Below are 12,049 nucleotides of genomic sequence, written 5' to 3'. Positions count from 1 at the left end.
TTTAATATATATCACTCCCTGTTTAATATTTTTTATTCCCTTGCTACCTTTATTTACAATAGACAGTTCATTCCTTATGTATTCTCTGAATGGTTACTTTACTTTTAACGACTTAATATCTTCAAGGACAAGAAAAAGGTATTTCATAAAGGGAACTCATAATTGGAAATTGAAATTCCATACGCTGGAAACCTGAAAAACAAGAAACTGTTCTATAAAACGAGTTCATAAAAAATAGTATGAAAGATTGAAAAATTAATAGTCTAAGACAAAACTCGGGGAAACAAGAAGCCAAGCTTCTTTCTGTAAGCAAGAGCGTCAAATTAATTCGAAAAATCTCATTATCTCGCAACAAAGTTTCTGATGGTATCTTCATCAACAAAACGTGGAAATTTTCGCGTAGCAGAATGGGAATCGATTGAATGGATTCAAGAGACCCGGAAGACTCGTCTGGTGTCCGATTCACCGGGGCCCGAACAATGGTATTCGGTCGCGAAATCCAAGGACCGTGTGTCTGAAAAGAGTCCGGGTCTCGAAAATCCCCGAAAACAAAGAACACGTTTCACCGTTCGACCAAGTAGCTCTGCCATCTATCGAAATCCGACACGCTGCTGGTCGAGGTGCGATGAAAAACGCTGGAAGAAGCTTTCGACCGGTGGTTTATTGTCGAAGTTCGACAGCTGCGATCGCCATTCGAAGATCCGTGCCATTCATTCGGTTCGCACCTATGCGTCACCCCTGAAATCGTGAAAACACTTCGCTCAACTGTGAACGAGCCAACCTTGCGAGCGTGATTTTATGGCCGATAAAAGGAACTTCCAGTTCCTGAGAAAGTTTTCCACGAAAAATCGCCTGCACTGGTTGGAACACCGGTCAAGCGAGTTACATGGAATATGGAACAAAAATGAGAAATTTGATGGTAACACTGTCGTTTTAAATGCTGGTTGAAGTTTGATGATGTTTTAACACTCGGAATTTTCGAATAGTTTGTTACAGCTTGATATGGAATAAGGGATACATTAGATAATTCGGTTTCTTTGGATGTATAACGCAGAATGTATTTATTATAAGTTTCAAAGGAACAATGATATTGGTAGATCAATGAATATAAGATACCGTAATTTAAAATCTTTGACTTGTTTAGAAAAATTGGAATTGTACGAAGGAATCTCTGTACTAGTAACGTATACTTCTTAGTATAATAAACGATTCTTCAAAACAGTTATAAGATAAGAAATATATCAAATTTAAGATACAGCAGTTGAATCTCATTATTGATCTTCGTCAAACACCGAAAGAAGCAATATATTCTTCCAATGATCTTCCGAAACATTCCCTCATATACAAAAAGCGAAGTAAAAATAATAGCAAATTAACCTAAAGATATACCTGTCGAACCTCATCATTATTCTCCATCAGTCTCAAACTCCATCGAACCCCAAAAGAAACAAGATCTCCTAAACAACCCACCAATTGCTCAAGAAAACGTTCTCCCAGCAATCAAGTAATCACGGTCACCCATCATTATAACACCTCATTCTTCTCTCATCACACAGGCAGGTGTCGAAACTGCAGCTCCCGGTGTTTCAGAGATGCCATGATTAAAACAAACTCCAAATATAAAACCAGATAACGAACACTGAAAAGACGGGCTGACCGTATATTTACACGATGAGTGCATCACGACGAAAAAGTGTCGTGACCAGTAGCTCTTTCTCGTCCAAGCAAGACGATAGCTCAACTAGTCGTGAGAACGGTGATTACCAACTCGCGTATATCTTTTTGCCATGACAAACTGACAATTTTCACCGTCATTATCCTCTCGAATGACCACCGCCATTGTTTCTGTCTCTCAGGGAGCCATCGCGCACTCGCGCGCGTAAAGGACACGCGGAGGAGGAACGACAGTTCAGCAAGAGGTGGCTACCTCCTCATTAAATCCATTATAGCGAGTGAACAGCGACGAACTCGAGGCGGGCTGACGGGCCTCTCCTCGGTTAGACAGATCGTTTAGGTGGAATCTAAATCATCCGCAGGGGCCCTGGCTCTTCCAGCGGACGTTCAACCGTTTGGACGCGCACGCTGCACCGTTCCTGGCAACCTCTCACGACTTCATTAGTACCTGCTGACTTTGGAATGCTTAGAGGACCCGTTTTGGTCTTACAAGCGGCCTGATCAAGCGTTGCCCGGTTACGCTCGGTTTCACGCGATGTTTTTTGTAGCTTTCCTGATTCCTCATCTTGGGATCGGTGGCGGAGGATCACCGTGCACCTGATAGGGATTTCATCGAACCCGTTCCGCCGTCTTTTGTTCGCCATGCCTTTTTAAACGGACCGTGTAAGGTGTAGTTAAGAGGGAAGAGAATGCACGAGGTTTTATTTTCATATTTGGTTTTGATAGGTGGCTAGCGTTGGGTTCGAGAGGTGCGAGATGGTTTCAGGGTTTGACCAGAGTGTGGATCGTTGATAGAGGTCTTCATTTAGTGTAGGGCGTCGTGTGGTTTAGTTTGAGCAAAATGTTAGAAGATTTTTATGGAGAGAGGATATACGGAATTTGGATTTGAGAATTTGGTGAACGTATAATTCGTTATCTAGGAGCCTGATAATTCTTTAGATGTTATTTTGTTCACGTTAGAAATAAATGATACTTGTGTATTTATATTTGTTAGAGCTCAAATGTAACTGAAATTAAATTGTCTTTGCAAGGCTTTAACTCTGCTATTACGGAAGTTTCTGCACGTTCTGTTTGTTATATTTAAAAGACAAGTTTCATTATATGTTAAATAAATAATCTGTTCCTTAAACGATGTTTCACGTTAACGTGTAATTTATTCTCAAACCTGACGTTTAATGCTTGGAAATATAACCCATTCTCTCTTCGAGTTAAAAACCATAAAACACGACATACAATAAAGTACCCGTGTCAAGATTTTTCTAAAAGTCATCAATGATAAAATAAGTCGTTTGATGTCCGATCAACGTCCGTTTGATTATCTAAAATTCGGCTACCAGATCCGTGGTTCGACAGATAGATAATTTAATTATTAATTATACGTCCTGTCAGTCGTTGGATCGAAACGAAGCGATAGGAGGTCGCGTTTCCTGCGTCGTTTCAAAAGACGCCTACAGACATTTTCTCATTAAATTTATTATAGAGCGACGAGCAATCTACAGGCTGAACGAGTGGCTTTCGTTGCCTTAAATCACTTAACCGGAATGTAAATCGTTCGCTGGAGCTGCTCGTCCACCACCTCGCGGCTTCATTAGCGTGGCTTCGACGTTGGAATTTCGAGCCTTGATGCCGGAGCTCTCTTCGTATTCCCTTCAACGTAGCCAAGTCGACGCACGATCTACTTCCGGTCGATGATTTTCCTCGACGCTCGATGTGTCTCAAAAAAAACCGACATGCTCGCCGAACATTTTACTTTTCTAAAGGATTAATTACTTTCGAGATCGCGTTCCACTTAAAGGAGAGACGTTTCGTTGGTTACCAAGGTTCGAGTAGTATCAAGGTTCACGGAAATCCGTAATCGCAATCGCGTCAGATTGAATTACCTTACCTTCCTATTCTTCCACGTGGAAAATGTAAGAAATATACGAGCGAAGGTAATTAGAGAAATATTTAAATGTATTAAATATTTAATGGTATTTTATCTTTTCTTTATTATTATTATGCACTATTTTCAGTAAGATGTTTGATAACGATTTAAATTGTACAATCGCTTTACACACTTACACTAATCTCAATTATAATATTATGACGAAATTGAATATTTACACTTGATAATGTAATGGATAATTTATTGTTTAAATACTTTCCTGGTCTCTAAAATGCTATATACTTTCACTATATGTCATATAGCTTCTACAAACATTTCCAGATCCGTTCGAAACTTCACCGATACAATTTCGATAGTATGACGTACATAACATATCCATAAAGGATATTTGCAAATGTCGGAATACCTTCATAAGTAACTATACATACATAAACCCATACAAACGGATCTTTTAACCACCCCCTTTTCATCACGCCATCAGACCAAATCAATCTCCTTGGTAGGAGATCCGAAGGAACCTGACCTACGTCGACGCAGCGTTTCTCGTTGGAGAACAGAGGCTGGCAGCCCATTGGCAAAGTATTTTCAATCACGCTTCAGGAGCAAGGCAGCCCGCGATTAACAAAGCGGCGGGCAAACCGGGCGTCCCCTTTTGCTCGCGTAATTCCTTGATTGGCGCTTCGCGGTGGCTCGAGTGCGCGCGTTTTACACGACCGATCACGATCCCGTGCCGCTATAATTAATCGTTGATCATTGTTCGCGGAAAGACCTGGCGGCAGGCTCGTCGCTCGATTCCGAACCCGACACTCGAGGATCGGCTCGATACCTCGTCTTCCTTCTCCCTCCTCTTTTACCCCCTTCTTTTTCCTCTTTTTTTCTTCGTCGTCTGTTGTGCGCTTGCTCGACTTCTTTCATCGTTCAACGCGACACGCACCGACAGAAATTACATCGACGATATTACAGGTTGAGGAGGCGACGTAAATAAGGTGGAGTAGGTCGGGTTTTTGCATACGTTTTTCCCTTTGCCTCTCTCTCTCTCTCTCTCTCTCTCTCTCTCTTTCTTCTTTTCTCTAGTTTTTTGATCGATCGATGTGGTAGGGGAGAGTGTAAGTAGGTGAAATCCTTAATTGGGTGGAGGATTTCTTGTAAGAGAAGTCTTGAAAGATTTGCTGGTAATTAAGCGATGTTTCTTAGTATCTGTTAAGAGTTGGAAATGGTGTACCAGTGTATGAGAAAGTTTGAACTGTTCGAGGATAGAAGCTGATCTTGGAAAATGCAGGTTGGGACTTTCTATAGGTTCTTAGCGTTTGGAGATACGTAGAAAGGATGGAAGAGTTAAAAATATTTATCTTAGAAGAGGTCGTTTTTTATATCACAGGCTGAAGCTTCTTCTTCGTTGTTGGAAGATATCCACCTTTCATGTATTTAAATTTACGCTCGGGGGAAACTTGCTCGTGTTACCCATTCAGCCTAGTCAAATATCTCTGCCCTTTTACAAACTATATCCCGCGAAATGATATAGCAAACTCTGTATGTATAGCGAAACATTTAAATTTGTACGTCTTTCACACGGGGGAAAATTTTTGTTAGAAGAAGAGCATTTATCCTGAACTGTTCTATAGCTATTACTATTAGACAGAAACAAAACTTTTGAATTAAAATATAACAATTTGTCTGAGTAGGGACCTACGTTTTTGCTTCTTGCAGATTTACAAATTCACGATTCTTTTCACTGATCACTGATTCAAAAAGTCATTTCCTTGAATTATTGAACACGCGTGTTCTACTATGTTATTCATTTTCTTCAATTCTACACATCTTGCCAGCCTTCTTTATTTTTACTTACTCGTGTATTTCTTAGCCCGATACATTCGTAATTAACTCCCCCTTGAACATCCATAATATTACACCGTATTTTACACGAACGAATAAACCTACGTAATGCACGGGAACACAATTAACCTACTTCAAACTAGTACTGTTCGTTTCATTTGCTTGTCGGTGCATCTAACCAGTACACCGCGCGTCACCATTTAATTCTGCCAAACAACCAGACGGCAAACAACGTCATACGGTGTCGCAATAATTCCCTAGGCATACTCAACGAATTATCGCCTAATCTCGGCCAAAGCAAGCCGGCCGGCCGGTTGTTTGCGGTGCAATTATTTCGAGCAGCCAGCACACGATGCTAGCAATCCTTCTCTGCGGTTGTTTATGCGAGTCAATCGTTGCTGTTGCCAGCAACGCCACTGCTACTCGTCGCTGCGCAAACATTTGCTATAAGCGCGGTTCGCTGTCCATATCTGAGGCTAATGCAAAGTATGGAATCCGTAGTTAAAGGTGTTTGTTGGTCTATGGCAGATATTTGTAGGGAAAATTGCTTCTTTAAACGGAATGAGAAAGATCTGCGAGAAATCTTAAATAGTCAAATCAAATACTTGAGTATTGGTATCTCGAATTTCTCAAGTTTTTAAATACAAGAATTTTTAGCTGTCTGAGTTTTCGAGTCTTTTGACATAAATCTCTGAATTGTTTTACTTCCGAACATTTCACACCTGCAATTTCTCAATCATCCAATTTTTTAACTTCTCAATTGTTACATTCTCCGCGCTCTTATCGAAGATAAATAAACGATTCTTAGGCCCGTGCGTGACGGTTGAAATTCAGCAAGAGGCGTGAATAATCCACGTAAAAGAAAATGTCAATGGCCGCGAGTTTTAACGTTCACCTGATCCAGAAAAAAAACTAGCATTCATCGCTTCAAGGGAACTCTATCCAGTCGAAACTCGTTGTCTCATTTACCGTACAATACTTGCATTTAACAAGGCGCACGTTCTACCTTTTCACAGCTGCGCAAAATCCTCACTTTTATCTCAGTACAAAAAACTATGTCTTCTTTCTTGAATATAACATAAACGACACTCCATTAAAATCCTTTCATTAATTCAACCTAACAATAGAATCAAAAAATCTAAATTAACGAATACCTTCATTTCACGGAAGATTTCATTGATAAGATTAATTTTCACGCACGTATCATCACATTCATACGTTTCTTAAGTATAATTTGCTGAAAATAAGAATTTGATACAAGGAGAAGATGTTTTCCGCGGTGCATTCTCATCCAAGCTAACAGGTAGTGAATTTCTCCTTTTCGAAACGGTGAAGATACACCCGCCGGATAAAATGGAGGACCTTTGTTGCCGGGAATTCCAGGTCATCGAGAAGGATGCACGTCGGTTTAGGTGTATGTAAATTAGCCGGTGGTCTATTCACACCCGTACACCTGGTCGCGGCCTCCTGCCATACGAATGTTCATACGTGAACGCCTTCCACATCGAGGCCGAGCCTTCCTTCGTTCTCTCGCTTTTCTTTATTACGCGCTATGATTTTCCAACTCGCGAATATGTCTTGCCTTTCTCTTCAAGAACTTCAGAAGACTTTCAACATTTTGTAAATACATAAGACTTTTAGTGCAAAACTCAGTTACGTATAACTTGAAAAAGATCCTTCAAGCGATGATTTTATGTATTAACATTCGTTTGAATGTCTAAAATCGATACTCCAAAAATACAAAACATGTCCCATATGTTTCTTAACGTCCTAAACGTAATTCCAGGATCTTAGCAGGTACATTGAGAAATATTCAATTCCAATTATTAACTGGAAATTATTAAGTGGAATTTATGGTAGATTTACCACGAGGTTTGAAGATTGTATCTGAGATAACTGTAGATGTTAACCGTAGATGATAACTGTACCTGGTTTTGAGGTAGCTGTGTCACAAAACATCCAATTAGAGTGAAATTCGATAATAGACATTAGAAAGCGGTATTTTAGACTGACAATAAAATGCTATTGAAGATCCAATAAATTATTGTCAAGAGATTTCGAAGGAATTGTGAACTTTTAATAACTGAAAAGATTGCATGGAAATCAAAAGACAGTTAACAACTGATATTATAGAGAACAAGAATTTAATGAAATGAAATTATACGAGAAATTCTGATCATAGAGAATCGACGAGCATCGTTCTCGAGCAACGAGAATTAATTCTATCGATGGTATCAAACGAAATCTATCGCCGACTAGGTGGGCCCCACACATGGATCACATTGATACAAATCCAAGATTGTATGCACGCGTCGGTGTAAGAGCTGTTGCATTGTGGCAGCTGCATTCCATACGAACGAAGGTCTCTTCGCGTTAGTCTCTATTCTCCTGTTTCCTTTGGTACTATCGGCCCCCGTGCCACCTCCGTATCTTAATTCGGTGTCCATTTAGATGGAAATTAATGCTTGGAAAAAAAAATTCGGTCGCTGGATTTACGAGCCGATTAGATCCCTTTTCATCGTCGTAGAAGCTGAATCTTGTGTTATTTTAACGGGCGGGTTAACACGTGGAAAATAGGATTAATAAAATAACCAGCAGTGGATCTTCCCCTAATAATTTAACGAGAAAACTTCGAATAGTCGAAAGGTCATTCCGTGATCAAAATTTTCTTTTTACTTTCCATATATTTGGATTAAGTTAGAAATTAATTAATCTTAAATATACGGATTGGAAAGTCTTTAAAATTTCGTTTCAAATTTATTCGCTCGAAATAGCGTCTTTTATGTTGTCCCCTGATTGTCTATTATTTTACAGATAATATGTTAGTGGAACAAATTTTGTTTCACTTTTATTCAAACCGTGTATGCCAATATCAATTTTCCACACTTGATCGCGATAACTGTAAAGTTCGCCCTTTTGTATTTTCTCGTCGAACTTTTTAAAACGTCAAGTCGATTATTGATCGTCGTTCGGTTGTATAAACGATCGATTGTCGAGTCGATTACCGGCGGCAACGGTGAATCGACATCGCGACGCAGTGACTCATCTTCGAAGGATCGGCCACCGGGGGATGAAGGATTGGAAAGAGGGATCGAGATGGCTTGCACGTTGCACCGACCAATGAACTGACTCGATTAATTCAGAGTAATTCGTGACACTGAGATTCCTTTGTAAATTATTTTCCTAAATAAATCTAATGTACAAATTAGCAAGCCAGTAATTGGAAAGTTTCACAAAAGTAATGAAAAATACATAATCCATTGCGAGGATATTTTTCAAGAATATTTTACAAGCTTCTTTTCTTTCGATTAAGCAGTTCCTCTTACGTAAAGAACATCATATATATTCTCGTTTTGTTCCGTTATATCCGACCACACGTATCGAGCATATCAACAGACTGAGTGCGCAATCTGCGGGATCCAGATAACAGTTATGAATCGCCATTCATTGAATTGCGAGCAAACCTTTTCCTTTATACTTTGAGTCTTATCATCCCTTAACACACGAAAGCTACTATTTTACCGATACAATACCCGATGATCAGTATTTTCCAACGTATCGATAAGTTACACCTTATCAGTTACGAGTGTAATTAAAATAAGACAAATTAATCGTTCTTGATTATTTTACCGAATGTTAATTTCTTGCGGTGATACGTCGTTACTACACGCGTGATACGCTATTGGCCGTACAGGTGGTCCAGCAGGCCAATTTCGAGACCGGAATCCTCGACAATCGAGTATCGTTAAACGCTGTATTCGATCGTCATCCTACGAGTTTCGTTTCTTTAGCGCGGCCTCGTTTTGTGCTCTCCCTTCGCCTATAATGACAGCCACCCCCTGTCTTTCTCCGTTCATCTTACTCTTTCTCTCTCGTTCTTTTCTCTACTTCCATCAAGCGTTCCTTCTCTACGTCCGTTCATTTTCTCCGCGCCTTTCCACCAGCCACTTCGAGACGATCGTGACTCTGCGCTACGATTGTTCGATGTTCGATCGCTCCCAGGTGGCCGACGACTACAAAACGATACGCGTTTACGCGATTACATCGGCCGAAAGAAAGAGACACCGAAACGGAGAAAGTTTCCATTCGTGTTCATTCTGTGCTCCTTCTGTTCTTCACGAGAACCTTTTCCCAGCCGCTAATGGAACGAGGCTACCGAGAAAATGGTGGATGGTGGAACTCTTCAAGGTGAGAAACATTTTCTTCGAAGAAACTAATTTGCTGGGTCCTTGGATTTCTTGGATTCTTGTTCTTTTTTTTTTTTTTGTTTCTTGCTGTTTGATTTCATGGCCTTTTGATTTCTTGATTACCTGTTTTTTTTTTTTTAATTCCTTGGTACCTTGGTATCTTGATCCCTCGGTATCTTAGTTACTTAGTTTCTTAGTCATACGATTCCATGGTTCCCCGGTTTTTGGCATAGCTACACATTGATTTTCGATCATTGGTTCTACCAAATAAAAATCGGTAACAAAGCTACCTGCAGAAGCATTTCCAATAAAAAGAATTTACAGTCCCTGAAGACAGAAAATGAAATTTTAGTCGCAACGAAGGTGGAAGTTAAACGAGATTCGACAAAAGCTAACGTATCTCAACTGCCTCGATAAAAATTTTCACCAATAACCAAATATGTAGATACTATAAATGCACAAGAGCGTGTTATCGGTTTAATCTTTCGATTTGAACATGTCGATCATCTCTTTTGAAAACGATCACGGGTTAAACAATCGTGGATCGTGCTTCCAGCGGCGATCGCTCGTCCGTTCATTTAGCAAATGTTATTCCACAGTTGATCGGCTATCGACGGCAGCGAGCCGATTACGTTTGCCCGTGGACCCGAAACAGAAGCTCATTTTCGCGGGCCGACAAAAGGCCACAGGCAACGTGACCAGCGAGACTTGGTAGAACGATTCGTCTGTGTTTCATCGATCGCCGCCGTCGAATTATCAGGCCCGACGAATTTGATTACGGCTTCTGAAGGTGCCGTGGAGATGGGTGACGCGGCAACAAGCATTGTAGATCGTTTAATAACTCCCAGTGGGTGTCTAGCGAAGGCCACCGGTGTTATTCGGCCAGCCAGGGCTTTCATTTCGCCCGTGGAATCCGAAAATCGACGGCACCGCATCAAAGGATCGACTTTACCGATTGATCAATCGATCGGTCGTTGATTCTATGCTGGTTCGATTTGAGTGGAATTGATGTGCTTGCTTGGTGCGAGGAAGTGTAGCGCCGCTTTCAATCGTAATTAATATTCGTTCTCTTTTTGGTGATTGTTTCGTGAAGTCGAGAAGGAGGTTTGAGCAATGAAAGAGTTCGAAGGAATACGAGCGAAGTGCTGAACGATTCCATGGTTACAGAGAAATTCGCTGACAGATACTTTAAATTTGTTAATATATCTTTGTAGTGGGAACAAATATCTTAACATTTTTGGAGTATTTAAAGTGGTATACTTAATGGTTTGTTCAGAGGCAAACGTTATTCCAGTACATCATTTGCAGTTCTATAGTCAATTTTTATTATTATATTTTGATTCTTTAACATGCAATTGCGTAAGGGAATTTCAAAAATTTGTTTAAAATCATCGCCATTTTTCACTATTTCCCACCTACATTCCACAGTTTTGTGAAGTTTGGATAAATCGAAGTACTTTATGATATAACATAGTAAGAGGCTGATTTCACTGCTTGGTTTCTTCAATAAATTAAATCGTCGAGGATTTCCTGATAATGAAGATTTTAAGACAGTTTCGAAACATCGAAATTTCTAAACGCCTTAATTAAATCCATTGACCGCTATATAATCAAAAACTACAATCATCTATTCCGAAACCGTAATTCGAACAACCATAAGCGTCGCTTAACCATTTGAACTCGAAGAACCACGTCGTCGGACGTCGGACACAAACGCCGCTAATTACAATTAATTCGAGGCCGAGACACACGAGAAAAAAGAGCAAAACGTGTAAAAAAAGAAAAAGATAGGAGAGTGGCCGGGCCTCGGCGAAGGACGAAGGATCCAGGACGAAGTCGCATATTATATCAGGTCGATGGGGTACGGCGTGGCGTCGTTTGTCATCCGGCTCGGTGTTGCGGGCCATTCGTGTTTTCTAAGCGCGAGAAAAAGAGAGGAAAAGGAGAGAGCCCCGTCTCGCATTGTCGTGGCTCACAAAGCCCACAAAGGAGGACGTGTGAATCAGCAGTAATGGGGATAATGCAAAACTACGGACACGGAGGCAAGGAGAGGGGACATCCAGCCGATTCGCGGAGAACCGTCCAGAGAAGATTGTCCTGCCACTTCTGCGATCGATGAGCGCCCGTTTTCGATCAAGCACACTGCCAGGCCTTGTAACCCTTTTCACCAAGAATAGCATTTTTCTGAAGGATTTTCATCGCGTTCCTGCCTCTTGTTCCAGGCTTTCGTTGGAAAAGCTCGAGTCGAGTTGTTTAATTCTTGTTAAAAGTGAAAAATAGAAGGAGATTTCAGATCAAAGTGAGGAGGGTATAGGATAAAAATAAAGGAATATAGAAGAAGAATGAGTAAGAAGAAACGCAAGAAAATAGCATTTCACATTCAATTCTTTTAGTTGTCCAAGGTATTTCACATAGAAAAGTACTATAAAATCAGTGGATCTTGGAGTATTTATTTCTCTCTTACTTCGAA

This window comes from Bombus pyrosoma, linkage group LG11 (assembly GCF_014825855.1).
Source record: "Bombus pyrosoma isolate SC7728 linkage group LG11, ASM1482585v1, whole genome shotgun sequence".
Taxonomy (NCBI): domain Eukaryota; kingdom Metazoa; phylum Arthropoda; class Insecta; order Hymenoptera; family Apidae; genus Bombus; species Bombus pyrosoma.
This window is presented reverse-complemented; position numbering follows the sequence as displayed.